The sequence below is a fragment of the Triticum urartu genome, chromosome 7A, assembly GCF_056163025.1.
Source record: "Triticum urartu cultivar PI428250 chromosome 7A, HENAU_Tu73, whole genome shotgun sequence".
Lineage (NCBI taxonomy): Eukaryota > Viridiplantae > Streptophyta > Magnoliopsida > Poales > Poaceae > Triticum > Triticum urartu.
Window position 1 is genome coordinate 730,649,405 of NC_141879.1, and position 23,694 is coordinate 730,673,098.

The following is a 23,694-nucleotide window of genomic DNA, read 5'->3' on the forward strand; positions in this document are numbered from 1 at the left end:
TAATATATCTTAACTGCCGATGGAAAAATAGTGGTGGAGATGTTTTTTGCTAAATATAAATATTAGAGAATGGCACAAAAGATCTGGAAGCATACATATGAATATGAGGATATATGACAGTGTGCTAATAGATAGTGTTGGCACAGATAACAATGTATGGCTGCAAATAATCAATTTTTTTCATTTTATCAATAAAAATTCTAAAACAATATTTGATGCAAAGATAAATGAACATGGATGAAAAGGTGAAACCGTGAAATCTGGAGATTAGTACCAAAGCAAATGGTTTCACATGGTGGGATACAAGCATTGGTCCTTTTGATATTTCATTGTGGGACAACCATATCATTTGAAACAACTTTATCAAAAATGTAGCCAAGTTTAACCATATTTTATAATACTATATATTTAAGCTATATTTGTTTATATAAATACATATATAGGAATAAATTGAATGGACAAACATACGTAGAGCAAAACCAACAAAATAAATAAAGTTGTAAAGGAAGTCTAGCCGCGCAAACGCGCGGGTCACCCAGCTAGTTATATATATAATTGCGATCACGATGAACAAGATGCATAGGATAAAACTTCTGATGAAATTCCAATTTCAATCGTTTGTAGTTCCACGATCCCATATCATCACATAGCCTGTACCATGTCAATGCGTCTCCCTTCAAAGATAAAGGGAAGAACTTCTTCTTAATAACATCACCGGGTATACCTGTAAGCTTAAATAATCCACAAACTTCATCCACGTACATTAGGTGCTCATCAGGATGCTTTGTTCCGTCTCTTGCAAAAGGATTAGCTAACAGATTTTCTATCATACCCAAAGGAATCTCAAAGTAGACATTTTTATTTTCAGTAGGTTCAGTAGGTTGAGGAGCAACTCTTTGCTCTATTGGTCGGGGTGAAGATACCCCGAAGAAGCCCCTCAGAGGGTTACATTCCGTAGTAACAAGTGACAGTAAATTTCAGCACACTATATAAATTTTTCCTTACCAAATTCCACCTACCAAAGGCGCTTCACTCCCCGGCAACGGCGCCAGAAAAGGGTCTTGATGACCCACAAGTATAGGGGATCTATCGTAGTCCTTTCGATAAGTAAGGGTGTCGAACCCAACGAGGAGCAGAAGGAAATGATAAGCGGTTTTCAGCAAGGTATTCTCTGCAAGCACTGAAAATATAGGTAACAGATAGTTTTGTGATAAGATAATTGGTAACAAGCAACAAGTAACAAAAGTAAATAAAGTGCAGCAAGGTGGCCCAATCCTTTTTATAGCAAAGGACAAGCCTGGACAAACTCTTATATAGAGAAAAGCGCTCCCGGAGACACATGGGAATTATCATCAAGCTAGGTTTCATCATGATCATATGATTCGCGTTCGGTACTTTGATAATCTGATATGTTGGTGGACCGGTGCTTGGGTACTGCCCTTATTTGGACAAGTATCCCACTTATGATTAACCTCTATTGCAAGCATCTGCAACTACAACAAAAGTATTAAGCTAAACCTAACCATAGCATGAAACATATGGATCCAAATCAGGCCCTTACGAAGCAACACATAAACTAGGGTTTAAGCTTCTGTCACTCTAGCATCCCATCATCTACTTATTACTTCCCAATGCCTTCCTATAGGCCCAAATAATGGTGAAGTGTCATGTAGTCGACGTTCACATAACACCACTAGAGGAGAGACAACATACATCTCATAAAAATATCGAACGAATACCAAATTCACATGACTACGAATAGCAAGACTTCTTCCATGTCCTCAGGAACAAACGTAACTACTCACAAAGCATTTTCATGTTCATAATCAGAGGAGTATTAATATGCATAAAGGATCTGAACGTATGATCTTCCACCAAATAAACCAACTAGCATCAACTACAAGGACTAATCAACACTACTAGCAACCCACAAGTACCAATCCCAGACTTAGAGACAAGAATTGGATACAAGAGATGAAATAGGGTTTGAGAGGAGATGATGCTAGTGAAGATGTTGATGGATATTGACCCCCTCCCGATGAGAGGATCGTTGGTGATGACGATGGTGATGATTTCTCCCTCCCGGAGGGAAGTGTCCCCAGCAGAACAGCTCTGCTGGAGCCCTAGATTGGATCCACCAAGGTTCCACCTCGTGGTGGAGGAGTCTCGTCCCGAAAGCTTGCTTATGATTTTTTTCCTCATCGAAAAACTCCATATAGCAGATGATGGGCATCGGAGGGCCACCAGGGGAGCCACGGGGCAGGGGGCATCCCCAGGGTGGTAGGGCGCGCCCCCACCTCGTGGTCAGGGTGTGGCACCCCTCCAGAACTTCTTGCGCTCAGTATTTTTTTTATATTCTGAAAATGACTTCCGTGAAGTTTCAGGAGTTTTGGAGCTGTGCAGAATACGTCTCTAATATTTGCTCCTTTTCCAGCCCAGAATCCCAGCTGCCGGCATTCTCCCTCTTTATGTAAACCTTGTAAAATAAGAGAGAATAGGCATAATTATTGTGACATAACGTGTAATAACAACCCATAATGCAATAAATATCGATATAAAAGCAGGACGCAAAATGGGCGTATCATGAGGACAGCTGGCTGGCGCGAAGCAAAAACACAGCCAACAAGGCAGGCCCCTAAGAGGCCAAGAACATCACCGGCAAGCTCCGGCGCAATAGACACAAATGCCGAAGCAATGGCGATAACACCGATGACACCACAGTGAATGCCGGATTCAACGGCTCCATGGGAGAAAAAGTCCAGGAGAAGACGGTGGTACAGAGGCTCTTCGCAGTGATGCCGCGACGGTTCTCCCCCATCATCAGCACGATTGTGCAATGGGGAGACATCTCCAAGATGTCGGTGGCCGAGGCTATGGGGCGTCTTCGGACGTTCGAAGAGAGCGAGTCTGATCACCATGATTACCGTGGCGGCAAGGAAGATCAGTTGCTCCTCATGACACGCACGCTTGAGTCGCTGTTGCAGAAGAAAAAGGGTGCGTCAGGCGCCAGCAGCAGCTGAACAAAAGGAAAAGGGCCTCCTGTCTGTGAGCAGGCAGGACGACGTGACCGTGGCCACCACGGAAAGAAGGGCGGCAATGGCAATGGGAAACAAAAGAAGCACCGTAAGTTTGACATTACAAAAGTTAAATGTTTCAACTGTGATGTAAATGGTCATTTTGCCTCTAATTGTCCGGAACCGAAGCAAGAGAAAACACATCTTGCAGAAAAAGAAGAAGATGATGATCCCGGACTACTCATGATTGTGGCGTGTGAGGAAGCATGTGACCCCAGCTGAGGTGACAGAGACCGTAATGATGAATGAGGAAAGAGTGGTGCCCAAGTTGATAGGTGAGCAGCAAAAGGACGCCTGGTACTTAGATACAGGGGCAAGTAACCACATGTCAGGCTGTAAGGAGTTGTTCACTGATCTTGATGATGGGGTGAAAGGTACAGTACGTTTTGATGATGGCTCACTAGTTGATATACAGGGAAGAGGCAAGGTTATACTTCAGTGCAAAACTGGTGAACATCGTGTGCTGACAAGTGTGTCCTACATTCCTCGCCTGAGAAGCAACATCATCAGTATAGGCCAGCTTGATGAGGTTGGTGTCAAAACAGCAGTTGAGCATGGATACATGGTCGTGTCCGATCAAGCGAAGGTGGTCGCCAAAGTGAAAAGGTCACCAAACCGGTTGTACATACTGCAGGCAACTCGAGCATAGCCGGTGTGTTTGGTGGCAAATTATGGTGAAGCAGAGTGGTTGTGGCATGCACGTTTTGGACATGTAAATTTCAGAACATTGCGTGAGATGTCTCAGAAAAACTTGGTGGAAGGGATGCCACACATAGACCATCTGGAGCAAGTTTGTGATTCCTGCCTTGCTGGGAAGCATCACCGGACCCCCTTTCCAAAGACAGCGATGTACCGAGCGGCAGCTCCACTCGAGCTTGTTCACGCAGATCTTTGCGGCCCAATCTCACCATTGACGCCCGGCAAGCGAAGGTATTTTGTTCTGATAGTCGATGACCTTACTAGGTATATGTGGGTGTCACTGATCAGGAGTAAGGGTTAGGCACTGGATGCTCTCAAGAAATGGCATAATCGTGCAGAAATAGAGGCGGGTCGCAAGCTGAAGGCACTGTGAACAGATCGTGGAGGAGAGTTCCACTCAAATGAATTTGGTGCCTACTGTGATAGTCTTGGTGTGAAGCATTTTTTGACGGCACCATATTCGCCCCAGCAGAATGGGGTTGCAGAGAGGAGGAATAGGACCATTGTTGAGATGCCCCATAGCCTTCTGAAGAACAAAAAATTGCCTGGAAAGCTGTGGGGTGAGGCAGTAGCCACTGCTGTATATCTGCTGAATCGGGCGTCCACTAGAAGTGTAAAAGGAATGACGCCGTATGAGGGCTGCTTCAGAAAGAAGCCAAAGGTACACCATTTGCGCACCTTTGGTTGCATCATTCATGTGAAGAATGTTAGTTCTAATCTTGTTACAGGTCAATAGTTCATATTATGCATGCATATTTAGTTAGAGGTTAATTAGTCTGCATGGACCATACACGTGATGGTTGCGTACGTGTGTGTTTTGAGTCATTGCATGTACGTAGAAATTGTAGCCAGAAGCGTGCTTGTTCACGTTGCGGCGTGTGGGTTTGTTTAGACCACGATCAAGTCGTGGGATGGCACGACATAGGTGGATCATGGAGTTAGTTTCGACCGAGTCGTCCAGATGTTATCCTTCTAATCTCTCAGGTTGTTACGGGAGAAAGAATAAGAAGAGAAAAAAGCAAGAAAAGAGGCAAGTTGTTGCGCCTCGGAAAACTCTGGTACTCCGGTGTTCGTCTTCGCCTCTCTCTCTCTCTCGTTCCTCTCCACCGTGTTCGCGTGTCTAGCCTCGCATTTGTTCCAACAATTGGTATACAGAGCTAGGTCGCGAGGCGTTTTCGTGGCGGTCATCGAAGGAGTTCGGCAACAGCGGCGATGGGTGATACATCTCCGAAGAGTAGTGATGGGAAGAGCGGCGGCGGCGGGAAGTACACGCCGCCGGCGGCTAGGAAGGCTATTGCAGCGGATGGAGGTGCTGTCGTGCTCACTACCCCGTCGAGGGCCATGATTGTGCCCGGCCAGTATCCGATGCTGACGGACACCAGGTACTCGCCGTGGGCCGCGAAGATGATGGTCCTGATGAAGCCGTTGCGTGTTTGGTCCGCGATTGAAGGCTCCGGTGAGTATGATCAGGCTGCGGACGAAGGGGCGTTCGCCGTGCTCTCTCAATCCGTTCCGGATCACGTGATGCTATAGGTTGCGGAGTGCGACACCGCGCGTGAGGCATGGGAGATGATACGGTGTGCGCGCCTCAGCGATGATCGCGTGAGGAAGGCGCATGAACAACAACTGAAGAGATAGTTCGATCGCCTCGACATGGCTGACGGGGAGACGATCCCGGAGTTCGCCAAGAAGCTCATCCCCCTAGTGAGCGAGATCCGCTCCCTCGGCGTCAAACTTGAAGATGAGGCCGTGGTGGAGCGTCTCTTCAGTGCCGTTCCAGGCCGTTTCATGGACATCGTCAACACCATTGAGCAATGGGATGATGTCTCAGCGATGAATGTACAAGAGGCGATTGGGCTCCTCACCGCGATTGGAGCAGAACCAGCGCGATCGTCGTCACATTGGCGGCGATGAAGGCGAGAAGCTGATGCTGGTTTCACGTGCCCAGCTAGAGGAGTTGGTCCTTAAAGAGAAGAAGAAAGGGGAGGGCTCCAGCAGCGGCAACAAGAACGACGACGAAGGGCACAGTGGTGGCCGTGGCGACAAGGAAAAAACCCGCGGCAAGTTTGACAAGTCGAAGATTACCTGCTTTGAGTGCGGGGAGAAAGGGCACTTCAAGTCTGAGTGTGAGGCATGGAAGAAAGAGAAGGCGCTCCTAGCTACTGCCGACGTGGACGAGCCCGCGCTGCTCATGGCTGTGGCATGTGAGCTTGCACCTGAGGTGGAAGACACCACGAGTGTGGTTGAGCCTACAGAGATGGAGGCAGAGGGCAGCCATGGACTGGGCGGCGACTCCTTCGTGTCCTCTGATGCATCCATGGAGGCTGAGGTCAAGCGGCTGCATGGTGCGTTGGCCGCTGCTAATGCAAAGATGCATGCCACGTCCGATGAGTACATGACAGTCACGAGCGGAGTTGTTGGTGTACGCAAGCGAGGAGAAGGCCAAGCTTCTAGAGGTGGAGCGCGTGCTCTGCAAGGAGAATGACCTGCTGCATGCCCTCGTGAACAAGACGACGGCAGGCACGCGGACGACTGCATCAACGCCAGCTGCAGTAACGCCGGCGGCCGTGACGCCGGCCACGAAGACACTCGGCCTGAACAAGCCGGGAGTGCAGCTCGTGGAGAAGGGCCACGTCAAACTTGAGCTACGCATGGATGTATCGTCCAATGATGTTGATGCATGGTGGCTTGATAGTGGTGCTAGCAACCACATGACAGGCTCACGTTGCAAATTCAAGGAGATGATTGAAAGCATCCGTGGCTATGTGACAGGCTCACGTTGCAAATTCAATGATGTCTACAGCTCTGATCGAAGGGAAAGGATCAGTACTTGTTGAGTGCCATGGTGGAGAGCTACTTCTAACCGAGGTATATTTTGTGCCAAGTTGATCATGTAATGTGATCAGTCTGGGTAAGCTTTCAGAAGATGGCCATCAAATAGTGCTGGATCGTATGTTCCTATGGATTAGAGACATGTTTGGCAAGGTGCTGCTAAAGGTGAAAAGATCCCCCAACAGGCTGTACAAGGTGTTGCTGAAGACACCAGGCGGGGCCTGTGGCAAAAGTTTGCTTGGTGTAGGCGGCGGCGACGGCACCGACGTCGAGACGGCATCAAGATCTTCCGTACACAAGAAATAATGAGTTAAAAGATTAGGGAGGTGAATGTTAGTTCTAATCTTGTTACAGGTCAATAGTTCATATCATGCATGCATATTTAGTTAGAGGTTAATTAGTCTGCACGGACCATACACGTGATGGTTGTGTACGTGTGTGTTTTGAGTCGTTGCATGTACGTAGAAATTGTAGCCAGAAGCGTGCTTGTTCACGTTGCGGCGTGTGGGTTTGTTTAGACCACGATCAAGTCGTGGGATGGCACGACATAGGTGGATCGTGGAGTTAGTTTCGGCCGAGTCGTCCCGCTGTTATCCTTGTAATCTCTCAGATTGTTACGGGAGAAAGAATAAGAAGGGAAAAAAGCAAGAAAAGAGGCAAGTTGTTGCGCCTCGGAAAACTCTGGTGCTCCGGTGTTCGTCTTTGCCTCTCTCTCTCGTTCCTCTCCACCGTGTTCGCGTGTGTAGCCTCGCATTTGTTCCAATATGAAGAATGTCAAACCTCATTTGAAGAAGCTAGAAGACCGAAGTCAGCCAATGGTGTTTATTTGCTATGAACCAGCATCTAAGGCCAACCGTGCACTCGACCCTGTTTCACAAAACTTACTTGTGAGCAGGCACGTTGTGTTTGAGGAGGAGAAACAGTGGGACTGGCAGGCAACCGAGAATAAGAAAGACGAAGGCACTAGGAACATCTTCACGGTTTTATGGCCGGAGCTGCGGACAGTGATGCAAAAGAGGCCTGCCGTGGAACCGAAAATAGCTAAGAGCCCTGCCATGGCGACACACTCAAGCGCAGCAAGCAGCCCTGCCGTGTCGACTCCTGTCTCCGCAAGTTTCATAACCCCGACTGCTGCAACAAGCCAGACCGCTTCAGGTGCATCTAGCAGTCAGATTACAACCGTGGGCCGCAAGGAAGGTGCCTCCTTGATGAAATCTATGAGGAGACGCACGAGATCCCAACGGAGTATTCAGGATTGTGCTTGTTGGCTGCTGAAGAACCCAACAGCGTAAAAGAAGCTTTTTGCAGTGCAAACTGGAAGAAGGCAATGGAGATGGAGATGAAATCCATCCATGAGAACAAGACATGGGTTCTAGCGACACTACTAAAGGGCCAAAAAGCAATAGGCCTCAAATGGGTATTCAAGGTTAAGAAGGATTCAGAGGGGAAGATTGTGAAATACAAAGCCAGATTGGTTGCTAAAGGCTATGCTCAGCGACATGGGGTGGATTTTGAAGAAGTATTCGCACCTGTAGCTAGAATGGAAACAGTGAGAGTTCTCATTGCTCTAGCGGCTCAGGGGAGGTGGGAAATACATCACATGGATGTCAAATCTGCCTTCCTTAATGGTGAGCTGGCCGAGGAGGTTTACGTGCAACAACCTCCAGGATTTGTTGAAGGTACTGACGAACATCAGGTGCTGAAGTTAAAAAAACACTCTATGGGCTGCGGCAAGCGCCTAGAGCATGGAACATCAAGTTGCGTGAAACACTTGTGTCAATTGGAGTGGTGGAGCAAGGGAGCGGGGTATCCTGGCAGCGTGGGGAGGAAGACGAGCGGCCGGAGCAGGGGAGCGGTGCCGGGGGTAACAGTGGCGATGATGGGGCAGGCAGAAGCGGCGGCACGTCTGGTATCGAGGTGCAGGTGGGGGTTGGGAACTGGGATGAATAACTGATGAGAAAACTGAAGAGATAAGGCGACGGGGTGAGCTCAGGGAAGAATTGAGGAGTCCATGCCATGCTTGGAGGACCGGCTGATTTTTTTTTCTAACTACGTGCAAGCAGTTTGGATGGACCGGTAAATATCTTCCACTTTTTTTTAGGAGTGCACACATGTGTTTGTTCTCCAAAACTATGCACGCATTTTGGGATTTAGTGATATTATTATTCAAAGGAGTATGCACACACGAGCGAACACACATATGCTTGCATGTCCTATAAAGTAAATATAAAATAAATTGTCTCCAGCCACTATTGTTCTCATTTCATATGAGTGTGTAATAAATCATTGGCGTCAAAACACATTTACGTGTCATGGCAATCGAATCTTTAGTTGATCTCAATTGCGATGAAAAATCATGCATGTACGCAACAGAACATGACTGGCGCCCCTAAGAATTCTATTGTTAATTGATTCATTATTTTTATCATCATCAAACTTATCCTCTACATGTCTAGCCTAATTAATGATAAATTAACGTTTGCTTCGCAGTAAAACACGCCACTTTTTTCTCCCATTGCAACGCACGGGCATATTTGCTAGTTACACTATCATAATAGATAACGACATGAAACTACGTGGTATACATCTAAATGTAAAGACAAGTAAAAAAAGTATCACCCAAAAAAAAGTAAAACAAAGTAAACCTTAAACAATCAAATAATGTTCAAGAGGTTATTTCATGATATATAGCACTATATACAAGACATATTTAGGGATTAATCAGTACTAGAAGATTACTAATGAAATTAATCCTAAATATGAACAACTAATTGGATAAAATTGGTGTGTTTCTTAAATCAAACTCTCCCTCTAATGGAGTAATATATAATTCCTCAAAACTTACATATATATATATATATATATTTTTTTTTTAATTTTCTCAATGCTTAACTTGGTATTAGGTAGAACATCATGCAACATTATGTGAAGGTTAATCTCGGAAGCCATGATACTGTTGTTTTAGAAATTTAGTTGCATCCTCACTGTCAATTATATAGGTGCAGTTGCAAAAGGGATGCATTGGATCATGAATTTTTTACATAGATACATATATTGTTTGCTCACAAACAAAAACGGTTAGAATAAAGGAAAACACAAAAATAAATTACAAAGTATAAAAGATTGGTGATATAAACAACAATGCAATATTTTTACAATTATGTTTCTGATCCCGACAAGCTAAAAGTTACGGATCTGAAATTTCAGTTTCTCTAGGATTTGTTTGAGTTCTTACCGAGGACAACATAATAGAATTAATAATATGACTTCGATAATACAATTAGTATTTGTTTGTAACAACTTATACAAGAGAATAATACAAAATTAGGATGGTGCGTGTGCATGTTCTCGGTGTTGGGTTTCGTAGTAATTTCAAAAAAATTCCTACGCACACGCAAGATCATGTGATGCATAGCAACGAGGGGGAGAGTGTTGTCTACGTACCCAACGCAAACCGACTGTGGAAGCGATGACACGACGTAGAGGAAGTAGTCGTACGTCTTCACGATCCAACCGATCAAGCACCGAAATTACGGCACCTCCGAGTTCGAGCACACGTTCAGCTCGATGACGATCCCCGGACTCCGATCCAGCAAAGTGTCGGGGAAGAGTTCCGTCAGCACGACGGCGTGGTGACGATCTTGATGTACTACAGCAGCAGGGCTTCGCCTAAACTCCGCTACAGTATTATCGAGGAATATGGTGGCAGGGGGCACCGCACACGGCTAAGGAATAGATCACGTGGATCAACTTGTGTGTTCTAGGGTGCCTCTACCTCAGTATATAAAGGAGCCAAGGGGGGAGAGGGGCGCCGGCCAGGGAGAGAGGCGCAGGGAGAGGGGGGCCGTCCACCTTCTCCTAGTCCTAATAGGACTAGGGGAGGGGGAAGTGGCGCAGCCACCTTGGGCTGCCCCTTTCTCCTTTCCACTAAGGCCCATGAAGGCCCATATGGCTCCCGGGGGGTTCCGGTAACCTCCCGGTAATCCGGTAAAATCCCGATTTCACCCGGAACACTTCCGATGTCCAAACATAGGCTTCCAATATATCAATCTTTACGTCTCGACCATTTCGAGACTCCTCATCATGTCCGTGATCACATCTGGGACTCCGAACAACCTTCGGTACATCAAAATGCATAAACTCATAATGTAACTATCATCGTAACCTTAAGCGTGCGGACCCTACGGGTTCGAGAACAATGTAGACATGACCGAGACATGTCTCCGGTCAATAACCAATAGCGGGACCTGGATGCCCATATTGGCTCCTACATATTCTACGAAGATCTTTATCGGTCAGACCGCATAACAACATGCGTTGTTCCCTTTGTCATCGGTATGTTACTTGCCCGAGATTCGATCGTCGGTATCCAATACCTAGTTCAATCTTGTTACCGGCAAGTCTCTTTACTCGTTCCGTAATACATCATCTCACAACTAACATATTAGTTGTAATACTTGCAAGGCTTATGTGATGTGTATTACCGAGAGGGCCCAGAGATACCTTTCCGACAATCGGAGTGACAAATCCTAATCTCGAAATACGCCAACCCAACATCTACCTTTGGAGACACCTGTAATGCTCCTTTATAATCACCCAGTTACGTTGTGACGTTTGGTAGCACCCAAAGTGTTCCTCCGGTAAACGGGAGTTGCATAATCTCATAGTCATAGGAACATGTATAAGTCATGAAGAAAGCAATAGGAACATACTAAACGATCGGGTGCTAAGCTAATGGAATGGTTCATGTCAATCAGATCATTCAACTAATGATGTGACCTCGTTAATCAAATAACAACTCATTGTTCATGGTCAGGAAACATAACCATCTTTGATTAACGAGCTAGTCAAGTAGAGGCATACTAGTGACACTTTGTTTGTCTATGTATTCACACATGTATTATGTTTCCGGTTAATGCAATTCTAGCATGAATAATAAACATTTATCATGATTATAAGGAAATAAATAATAACTTTATTATTGCCTCTAGGGCATATTTCCTTCAGTCTCCCACTTGCACTAGAGTCAATAATCTAGATTACACTGTAATGATTCTAACACCCATGGAACCTTGGTGCTGATCATATTTTGCTCGTGGAAGAGGCTTAGTCAACGGGTCTGCAACATTCAGATCCGTATGTATCTTGCAAATCTCTATGTCTCCCACCTGGACTAGATCCCGGATGGAGTTGAAGCGTCTCTTGATGTGTTTGGTCCTTTTGTGAAATCTGGATTCCTTTGCCAAGGCAATTGCACCAGTATTGTCACAAAAGATTTTCATTGGACCCGATGCATTAGGTATGACACCTAGATCGGATATGAACTCCTTCATCCAAACTCCTTCGTTCGCTGCTTCCGAAGCAGCTATGTACTCCGCTTCACATGTAGATCCCGCTACAACGCTTTGTTTAGAACTGCACCAACTGACAGCTCCACCGTTTAATGTAAACACGTATCCGGTTTGCAATTTAGAATCGTCCGGATCAGTGTCAGAGCTTGCATCAACGTAACCTTTTACGGTGCGCTCTTTGTCACCTCCATATACGAGAAACATATCCTTAGTCCTTTTCAGGTATTTCAGGATGTTCTTGACCGCTGTCCAGTGATCCATTCCTGGATTACTTTGGTACCTCCCTGCTAAACTTATAGCAAGGCACACATCAGGTCTGGTACACAGCATTGCATACATGATAGATCCTATGGCTGATGCATAGGGAACATCTTTCATATTCTCTCTATCTTCTGCAGTGGTCGGGCATTGAGTCTTACTCAATTTCACACCTTGTAACACAGGCAAGAACCCTTTCTTTGCTTGATCCATTTTGAACTTCTTCAAAATTTTGTCAAGGTATGTGCTTTGTGAAAGTCCAATTAAGCGTCTTGATCTATCTCTATAGATCTTAATGCCTAATATGTAAGCAGCTTCACCGAGGTCTTTCATTGAAAAACTTTTATTCAAGTATCCCTTTATGCTATCCAGAAATTCTATATCATTTCCAATTAGCAATATGTCATCCACATATAATATCAGAAATGCTACAGAGCTCCCACTCACTTTCTTGTAAATACAGGCTTCTCCGAAAGTCTGTATAAAACCAAAGGCTTTGATCACACTATCAAAACGTTTATTCCAACTCCGAGAGGCTTGCACCAGTCCATAAATGGATCGCTGGAGCTTGCACACTTTGTTAGCTCCCTTTGGATCGACAAAACCTTCCGTTTGCATCATATACAACTCTTCTTCCAGAAATCCATTCAGGAATGCAGTTCTGACATCCATCTGCCAAATTTCATAATCATAAAATGCGGCAATCGCTAACATGATTCGGACGGACTTAAGCATCGCTACGGGTGAGAAGGTCTCATCGTAGTCAATCCCTTGAACTTGTCGAAAACCTTTTGCGACAAGTCGAGCTTTGTAGACAGTAACATTACCATCAGCGTCAGTCTTCTTCTTAAAGATCCATTTATTTTCAATTGCTTGCCGATCATCTGGAAAGTCAACCAAAGTCTATACTTTGTTCTCATACATGGATCCCATCTCAGATTTCATGGCTTCAAGCCACTTTGCGGAATTTGGGCTCACCATCGCTTCTTCATAGTTCGTAGGTTCATCATGATCTAGTAGCATGACTTCCAGAACAGGATTACCGTACCACTCTGGTGCGGATCTTACTCTGGTTGATCTACGAGGTTCAGTAGCATCTTGATCTGAAGTTTCATGATCATTATCATTGGCTTCCTCACTAACTGGTGTAGGTGTCACTGAAACAGTTTTCTGTGATGAACTACTTTCCAGTAAGGGAGCAGGTACAGTTACCTCGTCAAGTTCTACTTTCCTCCCACTAACTTCTTTCAAGAGAAACTCCTTCTCTAGAAAGGATCCATTCTTGGCAACGAATGTCTTGCCTTCGGATCTGTGATAGAAGGTGTACCCAACAGTTTCCTTTGGGTATCCTATGAAGACACATTTCTCCGATTTGGGTTCGAGCTTATCAGATTGAAGCTTTTTCACATAAGCATCGCAGCCCCAAACTTTAAGAAACGACAACTTTGGTTTCTTGCCAAACCACAGTTCATAAGGCGTCGTCTAAACGGATTTTGATGGTGCCCTATTTAACGTGAATGCAGCCGTCTCTAGAGCATAACCCCAAAATGATAGCGGTAAATCAGTAAGAGACATCATAGATCGCACCATATCCAGTAAAGTACGATTACGACGTTCTGATACACCATTACGCTGTGGTGTTCCAGGTGGCGTGAGTTGCGAAACTATTCCACAATTTTTCAAATGTACACCAAACTCGTAACTCAAATATTCTCCTCCACGATCAGATCGTAGAAACTTTATTTTCTTGTTACGATGATTTTCGACTTCACTCTGAAATTCTTTGAACTTTCAAATGTTTCAGACTTATGTTTCATTAAGTAGATATACCCATATCTGCTTAAATCATCTGTGAAGGTGAGAAAATAACGATATCCGCCACGAGCCTCAATATTCATCGGACCACATACATCGGTATGTATGATTTCCAACAAATCCGTTGCTCTCTCCATAGTACCGGAGAACGGTGTTTTAGTCATCTTGCCCATTAGGCACGGTTCGGAAGTACCAAGTGATTCATAATCAAGTGGTTCCAAAAGTCCATCAGTATGGAGTTTCTTCATGCGCTTTATACCGATATGACCTAAACGACAGTGCCACAAATAAGTTGCACTTTCATTATCAACTCTGCATCTTTTGGTTTCAACATTATGAATATGTGTATTACTACTATGGAGGTTCAATAAGAATAGACCACTCTTCAAGGGTGCATGACCATGAAAGATATTATTCATATAAATAGAACAACCATTATTCTCTGATTTAAATGAATAACCGTCTCGCATTAAACAAGATCCAGATATAATGTTCATGCTCAACGCTGGCACCAAATAACAATTATTTAGGTCTAATATTAATCCCGAAGGTAGATGTAGAGGTAGCGTGCCGACCGCGATCACATCGACTTTGGAACCGTTTCCCACGCGCATCGTCACCTCGTCCTTTGCCAGTGCCCGCTTATTCTGTAGTCCCTGTTTCGAGTTGCAAATATTAGCAACATAACCAGTATCAAATACCCAGGTGCTACTACGAGCTCTAGTAAGGTACACATCAATAACATGTATATCACATATACCTTTGTTCACCTTGCCATCCTTCTTATCCGCCAGATACTTGGGGCAGTTCCGCTTCCAGTGACCAGTCTGCTTGCAGTAGAAGCACTCGGTTTCAGGCTTAGGTCCAGACTTGGGTTTCTTCTCCTGAGCAGCAACTTGCTTGCCGTTCTTCTTGAAGTTCCCCTTCTTCTTCCCTTTTCCCTTTTTCTTGAAACTAGTGGTTTTGTTAACCATCAACACTTGATGCTCCTTTTTGATTTCTACCTCCGCAGCTTTCAGCATTGCAAAGAGCTCGGGAATAGTCTTGTTCATCCCTTGCATATTATAGTTCATCACGAAGCTCTTGTAGCTTGGTGGCAGTGATTGGAGAATTCTGTCAATGACGCAATCATCCGGAAGATTAACTCCCAATTGAATCAAGTGATTATTATACCCAGACATTTTGAGTATATGCTCACTGACAGAACTGTTCTCCTCCATCTTGCAGCTATAGAACTTATTGGAGACTTCATATCTCTCAATCCGGGCATTTGCTTGAAATATTAACTTCAACTCCTGGAACATCTCATATGCTCCATGACGTTCAAAACGTCGTTGAAGTCCCGATTCTAAGCCGTAAAGCATGGCACACTGAACTATCGAGTAGTCATCAGCTTTGCTCTGCCAGACGTTCATAACATCTGGTGTTGCTCCAGCAGCAGGCCTGGCACCCAGCGGTGCTTCCAGGACGTAATTCTTCTGAGTAGCAATGAGGATAATCCTCAAGTTACGGACCCAGTCCGTGTAATTGCTACCATCATCTTTCAACTTTGCTTTCTCAAGGAACGCATTAAAATTCAACGGAACAACAGCACGAGCCATCTATCTACAATCAACATAAACAAGCAAGATACTATCAGGGACTAAGTTCATGATAAATTTAAGTTCAATTAATCATATCACTTAAGAACTCCCACTTAGATAGACATCCCTCTAATCTTCTAAGTGATTACGTGATCCAAATCAACTAAACCATAACCGATCATCACGTGAGATGGAGTAGTTTTCAATGGTGAACATCGTTTATGTTGATCATATCTACTATATGATTCACGCTCGACCTTTCGGTCTCCGTGTTCCGAGGCCATATCTGCATATGCTAGGCTCGTCAAGTTTAACTTGAGTATTCTGCGTGTGCAAAACTGTCTTGCACCCATTGTAGATGGACGTAGAGCTTATCACACCCAATCATCACGTGGTGTCTGGGCACGACGAACTTTGGCAACGGTGCATACTCAGGGAGAACACTTCTTGATAATTTAGTGAGAGATCATCTTATAATGCTACCTTCAATCAAAGCAAGATAAGATGCATAAAAAGATAAACATCACATGCAATCAATATAAGTGATATGATATGGCCATCATCATCTTGTGCTTGTGATCTCCATCTCCGAAGCACCGTCATGATCACCATCGTCACCGGCGCGACACCTTGATCTCCATCGTAGCATCGTTGTCGTCTCGCCAATCTTATGCTTCCACGACTATCACTACCGTTTAGTAATAAAGTAAAGAATTACATCGCGATTGCATTGCATACAATAAAGCGACAACCATATGGCTCCTGCCCGTTGCCGATAACTCGGTTACAAAACATTATCATCTCATACAATAAAATTCAGCATCATGCCTTGACCATATCACATCACAACATGCCCTGCAAAAACAAGTTAGACATCCTCTACTTTGTTGTTGCAAGTTTTACGTGGCTGCTACGGGCTTAAGTAAGAACCAATCTCACCTACGCATCAAAACCACAATGATAGTTTGTCAAATAGACTCCGTTTTAACCTTCGCAAGGACCGGGCGTAGCCATACTTGGTTCAACTAAAGTTGGAGAGACAGTCGCCCGCAAGCCATCTCTGTGCAAAGCACGTCGAGGGAACCGGTCTCGCGTAAGCGTGCGCGTAAGGTTGGTCCGGGTCGTCTCGTCCAACAATACCGCCGAACCAAAGTATGACATGCTGGTAGGCAGTATGACTTGTATCGTCCACAACTCACTTGTGTTCTACTCGTGCATATAACATCAACATAAATAACCTAGGCTCGGATGCCACTGTTGGGTTTCGTAGTAATTTCAAAAAATTTCCTACGCACACGCAAGATCATGTGATGCATAGCAACGAGGGGGAGAGTGTTGTCTACGTACCCAACGCAGACCGACTGCGGAAGCGATGACACGACGTAGAGGAAGTAGTCGTACGTCTTCACGATCCAACCGATCAAGCACCGAAACTACGGCACCTCCGAGTTCGAGCACACGTTCAGCTCGATGACGATTCCCGGACTCCGATCCAGCAAAGTGTCGGGGAAGAGTTCCGTCAACACGACGGCGTGGTGACGATCTTGATGTACTACAGCAGCAGGGCTTCGCCTAAACTCCGCTACAGTATTATCGAGGAATATTGTGGCAGGGGGCACCGCACACGGCTAAGGAATAGATCACGTGGATCAACTTTTGTGTTCTAGGGTGCCTCTACCTCAGTATATAAAGGAGCCAAGGGGGGAGAGGGGCGCCGGCCAGGGAGAGAGGCGCAGGAGGAGTCCTACTCCTTCCGGGAGTAGGACTCCCCCCCCCCCCCCCAAATCCTATTCCAAATAGGATTCCCCAAGGGGGAAAGAGGGAGAGGGGGGCCGGCCACCTTCTCGTAGTCCTAATAGGACTAGGGGAGGGGGAAGTGGCGCAGCCACCTTGGGCTGCCCCGTTCTCCTTTCCACTAAGGCCCATGAAGGCCCATATGGCTCCCGGGGGGTTCCGGTAACCTCCCGGTAATCCGGTAAAATCCCGATTTCACCCGGAACACTTCCGATGTCCAAACATAGGCTTCCAATATATCAATCTTTACGTCTCGACCATTTCGAGACTCCTCGTCATGTCCGTGATCACATCCGGGACTCCGAACAACCTTCGGTACATCAAAATGCATAAACTCATAATGTAACTGTCATTGTAACCTTAAGCGTGCGGACCCTACGGGTTCGAGAACAATGTAGACATGACCGAGACATGTCTCCTGTCAATAACCAATAGCGGGAGTTGGACGCCCATATTGGCTCCTACATATTCTACGAAGATCTTTATCGGTCAGACCGCATAACAACATACGTTGTTCCCTTTGTCATCGGTATGTTACTTGCCCGAGATTCGATCGTCGGTATCCAATACCTAGTTCAATCTCGTTACCGGCAAGTCTCTTTACTCGTTCCGTAATACATCATCTCACAACTAACATATTAGTTGTAATGCTTGCAAGGCTTATGTGATGTGTATTACCGAGAGGGCCCAGAGATACCTCTCCGACAATCGGAGTGACAAATCCTAATCTCGAAATACGCCAACCCAACATCTACCTTTGGAGACACCTGTAATGCTCCTTTATAATCACCCAGTTACGTTGTGACGTTTGGTAGCACCCGAAGTGTTCCTCCGGTAAACGGGAGTTGCATAATCTCATAGTCATAGGAACATGTATAAGTCATGAAGAAAGCAATAGCAACATACTAAACGATCGGGTGCTAAGATAATGGAATGGGTCATGTCAATCAGATCATTCAACTAATGATGTGACCTCGTTAATCAAATAACAACTCATTGTTCATGGTCAGGAAACATAACCATCTTTGATTAACGAGCTAGTCAAGTAGAGGCATACTAGTGACACTTTGTTTGTCTATGTATTCACACATGTATTATGTTTCCGGTTAATACAATTCTAGCATGAGTAATAAACATTTATCATGATTATAAGGAAATAAATAATAACTTTATTATTGCCTCTAGGGCATATTTCCTTCACTCGGGCTACTGTGGAAGTTATTAAAAAAGGCATCCATATATATTTGAGACATAGACATTGAAAATAACTCATATTTCCATAGTTTTATTTAATCATCTAAACTTATTAATCAAGGCACATATAGCCAAGGCTCGTAGCCCCTATAGCTATATCTAAACTTATAAGGACATCGAACGCAACATATCTGATTTGTTGAAAGTTCAATGAAGCAATCGCCCATCTAGAATTTGTCAGTTGCTTGCACTCCTTGCCCTTCAAGCACAAAATATTTCCCTAATAATAAAGTGGATATTCCTTCTGTCTGCTCACTGTCGCGGCTATTTTACAAAAAATCCCTCCTGCTTTTTGGTATTCAAACACGCAGTCTTTTTTAGTGGAAATATGAGAAAATGTTTCAATTTCAGGAAAGGGGCCCTGCAATTCTATGTATTCAACCCGCAGGCAACACACACGACCACGGGCTCGTTCGATGCGTGCTGGTAGGGTACCGCCGCCAGTAGCCGATCTACATGGTGATTGGTCTACTTCTCCGGCCATCCACTGCCGGAGGCCAATATTCCTCCTTCTCTTGTGCCTCTGATTTGGATCGGAGTCACGGCAGTAGTGGTGCGGCTGCAGCGGGGGAGGAGGCAAGGGTGGCGGCCATGTGTGGTGGGGCCCGAAGATGAGGCAAGGGACACAATTAGGAACAGCAAGCCGGCGACTAGGAAGATTATTAGTTAGTTTCATAGATTGTTTATGATGATATTGTTATGTGCCAGTTGAACAACTATTTTTTTCAGGAGATGGAATGGTTTTCCTTAATTGATTTTTTAGTATATTGATGCTTAATTACTCTCTTAGATCAGTTGTGAATGTGTCAGTTTAGGAATCACTAAATGATAATGGTGGAGTTGATTCTGAACATTGGGAGAAGGAAGTGTTACCTATTTTATACTGTTATTTGCACAGGTGAGTTATCTTGAATGTATGCGAAAGAAACAACAATCCTCCTATTGATTTATCAATGGTGAGGAGTTTTTAGGTTGTAGGAGAACAATATGGCCTGTGGTAGTGAGTTCGATTACCTGGCCAATGTTATTGGATACCAACTTCTATTGTATTAGATTGAACTGTGACGTGGGTTTGGGAGGTCAAGATCTATCTGCTATGCCCTTGAGTCAGCTGCTTACCACTTTGACCTTGTGTTCCCCTTACCTTATGTGTATATGGTCTCCATGAATGGAAACTAAGATTAAGGTGAATTCATGGGAATTAGGATTTTTGGTCACAAGATTTGATTTTTGTAAATTGTAGTGGCAGTATAGTCAAGTGTGATATCTCATCACAAACTATCGCGACACCTTGTTGACACTCTTTGATGATCTTATTTCTGCAACTATGAATGTTTTAATATCATTAGTGGTCAAAGAATAAACACTGATAAAACTAGATACAATTAAAAATTTCTTATTTTCAAGAAGATTAGAAAGAGATCAAAGTTTCATCTCCAGGTTCCTCTTTCCTCCCTGTCCCTATCCTCTAATATTTTGTTAGATTTTCTCTTTTCAAAGGCTTTGTTGGAATTTGTTTCTTCGGTAGGGTGATTACTCCGTAGGGAAATGATATGTTGCAGCCGGGCTTCAAGCTCGCTGGTTGCGACACTTTCCTCTATACAGTGCCTACTGGCCCGGTGCCCTCAACACCATGTCAGTTCCACTATACTCTGATCTTTCTCTTCCGTGTCCACAGCAAGTCAAGATTCCACAATTTCAGGTGAGATGTTGTTTCTATTTTTGTTATGTCCGCCTTTATTATTTTTCTGATTAGGGAATAAAATAGACTGGAATTTTGTGGAAGATACATATACCTAAGGTATTGAAATGCAGTCGTAGAAAATAAAATGCAGCCATCAGTCGGTGAATCTTCAGTGGTAAGCTCAACTAATAGCTCCAAATTACAAGTATATAGTCAAAAGTCTATTATTCATAATACGAAGAGGTCTTGGACCTGAAAATTAGGAAGTTCTAGCATAAAATTGTTCTTGCCATGACAACAACATGTTCTATGTACTTCACTTTGTCTACCTATGAAAATATTTTTACCTTTAGCTCCTTACGAACACTGTTTGCTGCATCTGTATTGCTAATACACGGATCAGTCTCTAAGCCAACATATAAATGCAACTACCGGTAACAGTTTTAAGGCCCAAAGACTATAAAGAATGATGGTTGCTTGTGTTTCACCCTATTCTAGTTTGGCATTGGCACTTCTGCTAAATGTTGCACTTCGTGCTACATATATTGGTCCAGATAACAATAGTACAATCATGCGCAGTTCGGCACGATCCAGTTTGGAGTTTAAGATAGTAAATGAGAATTCCGCATCGGCATTTTTTGGCTGTTGCAAAGATTTCATAATAGATAAAACTAGTTACAAAGTTAGACTACTTCTCAGACAATGGAACTACACAATTTCTTTGTCTTGGTATCTTTTTTTCTTGGGGTATGACTTTGTAGCAATCTAGTCAATGATATCATTCAGCTCCTGATTGATAGTATTATTTTAGGTCAAAGAATGATAGATATATTTTTTATTTTATCATCTTGGAAATTTATCTTCCGGCTGTAGGTTTCTCAGTCTTAGGTGTAGCCGAGGTCAAGTGTACTGAAGTCAGGTCATTTTGGGTATACGCTAGCCTGATGTGTTCAATATGGTTCAAAAGAAAGCTTATCAAGAGCCGCCGCGGATAAATCCTCACCTTTTTGTTGTTTCAGCTCCGATAAATTTTGTTACTGTGCTTCCAAGTTGCAAAGGCTAATCGGTTGTAGAATTTCATGTGCTACACTAATCCTTTGGAGATCGTTGTTTCTCTTATGAACAAATCTTAAACTATACAGCAAAAGAAGCCTTGCTCGTAAAGTGTATCGGGTAGTATGTTGCAGTTTTTTCTTGGAATATAGGTATCGTAAATCAATCAAAGAGTTCTGATACATCACTGCAACTTGGCACACAACACCGGTAGGTCCAGTCAAAATGGTATGCTATAGTTGGAACTACTGAAATAAGTCGCTTGATGCTAGAGTAAATATGATGATTGTTAGAACCTCTCTTCACACAAATCTAGAATTGCAACTACTGAGATAAGTCACTTGATGCTAGAGTAAATATGATGAATTTCAGAACCTCTCTTCACACAAATCTTATGAAACATTTTCATGTTGATCTATCCATAGGGCACAAAAGAGGACAACAATTATGCTTCTTTTATAGCTGGGTGTATGAAGATGGATACATGCTTTTGTTCTACAAATGTGATGTAATCTTTCTCCAACATAATTAAGATATTTAAGAAAGAAAATTATATTGCTTCTATGATGCCCATGTTTTCGATTTAGCACAATGAAGCGCATGAAAAACATGCGGCAATGAAAAAATGGTGCAGCAAAGCACGCGTGTATCCTCCAGAAGCCAAACTACATGAGAAGATTCAGCATAAGGCTTATGGTGGTGATGAGAACATCATTAGAATCGTCACCACCAAGAGCTAAGCTTAGCTGCTTGTGACGTTCAACCATTATAGTGTGGTAACCTGCTCATTCTGCTCTATTTGTTATGCCTACATTTTCTCTTTCTTACGTGGCAATTCTGTTTTTGAATTTACCCTCAATATTGTTATATCTGTTTTTCTTTTGTGTATATATGTGCAGTATGCTTAGTTATTTTTATTGCATGCCTTTAAACATGTCTAGCGAAAGGTTATGTGGTAATTCATTGTATTTTTTTGCTGACACTTCTTGCTAATTAAGCAACCAATGTTAGTTTCTTTTAATGGCCCCAGTCTTATGCGCATTTCTAATTTGGTCACACTGCTCACCAGGTTAAATGTGAAGCAAACATATAGTTACCACACTATAGGTTTTCAGGCAAGGCAGTATTCAAAAACAACTGACAAATTCTCAGCTGGACATATTCTTGTGACTTGCTTCCTGGGAAACTTAGCTTTTGTTTATTATTTTTATGTCTGATTTCTTTTCCGCTTTCCGCTTTCTGGTTGCAGTTAGAGTTTGTCGCCGGCAGCCAGTCTTCCTCGTGCTCCCGTGCCTCTGATTTGGATCGAAGTCGCGATAGTAGTGGTGCGGCGGCGGTGGGGGAGGAGGCGAGGGTGGTGGCGATGGGTGATGGTGGCTAGAATATGAGGCGGTCCTTGAAGGAGGATGGGGGTATGCTGCTTGTACCTACTATTGTACTATTTGTGTGACTATTCATGCATTAGCTTTTGTGAAGTTTCAGGTCAACCCTATGCCAAGTTCTTAGTTAGTATTTCCTTACATACTATCGACATCATTCTCCAGGAAAAACATATTATCTGCGTGCTATCTTTTCTCTATCTAAAAAATCATTATGTTTTCCTTTTCGGCCAAAACATTGAGGACCCCCGCCAAATTATTATGTTGTCCTTTTCTCAATCAGTGACAAAATTTGTGTGAGATGTTCTCCCGTCCCTTTCAGCCAAATCCAATATCACAAAAAAAGTCAAAAGACAAAAGAACACAAACAAACATTGAGGTGCGTTTGGCTACTTATGGCATTCAATTTGTTCACCAAAATAGATCCTTGAGAAGATCTTCCTTTCGTGTGAATACATGTCACTGGCCTGCATACCAGAAAAATAACGTTAAGCTCTTTATGGATTACATGTCCTTGAGAAGTACTAAACTTTCTGCTAAATTTTGAAGTACAAGTTCTACTGTATTGGCATGGGAAAAGCATATTCATTACTAATTAAAGTTGAGGATATGTTTCCGCAAAGAATATTCATTTTTCATATTGCTTATTTCCATTGCATAAAGTTGTACTTATGTATGCTAATAGCTTCACTCGAATAGTTCTCTAGATTTTTTTGGTAGTTCATATCATCCAATAGTTTGATATGTTTCTCATTATTCTAAAAACTAGCGAAGTGGCCCGCTCCATGTGCGGGCTAGAATTTTATATGTTTTGTTATAAGACCATATTATCTGGTTTATCTAAAAAATATAACCATATATGATATCATTTACAAATACGTACGTTTTTTATATCCATTTAGCATTACCTTCTAATTA

At 43.6% G+C, this 23,694-nt stretch overlaps 1 pseudogene; it reads left to right on the plus strand.

Moving 5' to 3' along the window:
- Positions 1 to 5,342: 5,342 nt before the first annotated feature.
- On the plus strand, positions 5,343 to 22,778 carry LOC147962365 (uncharacterized; annotated as a pseudogene).
- The last annotated feature ends 916 nt before the right edge of the window (positions 22,779 to 23,694 follow it).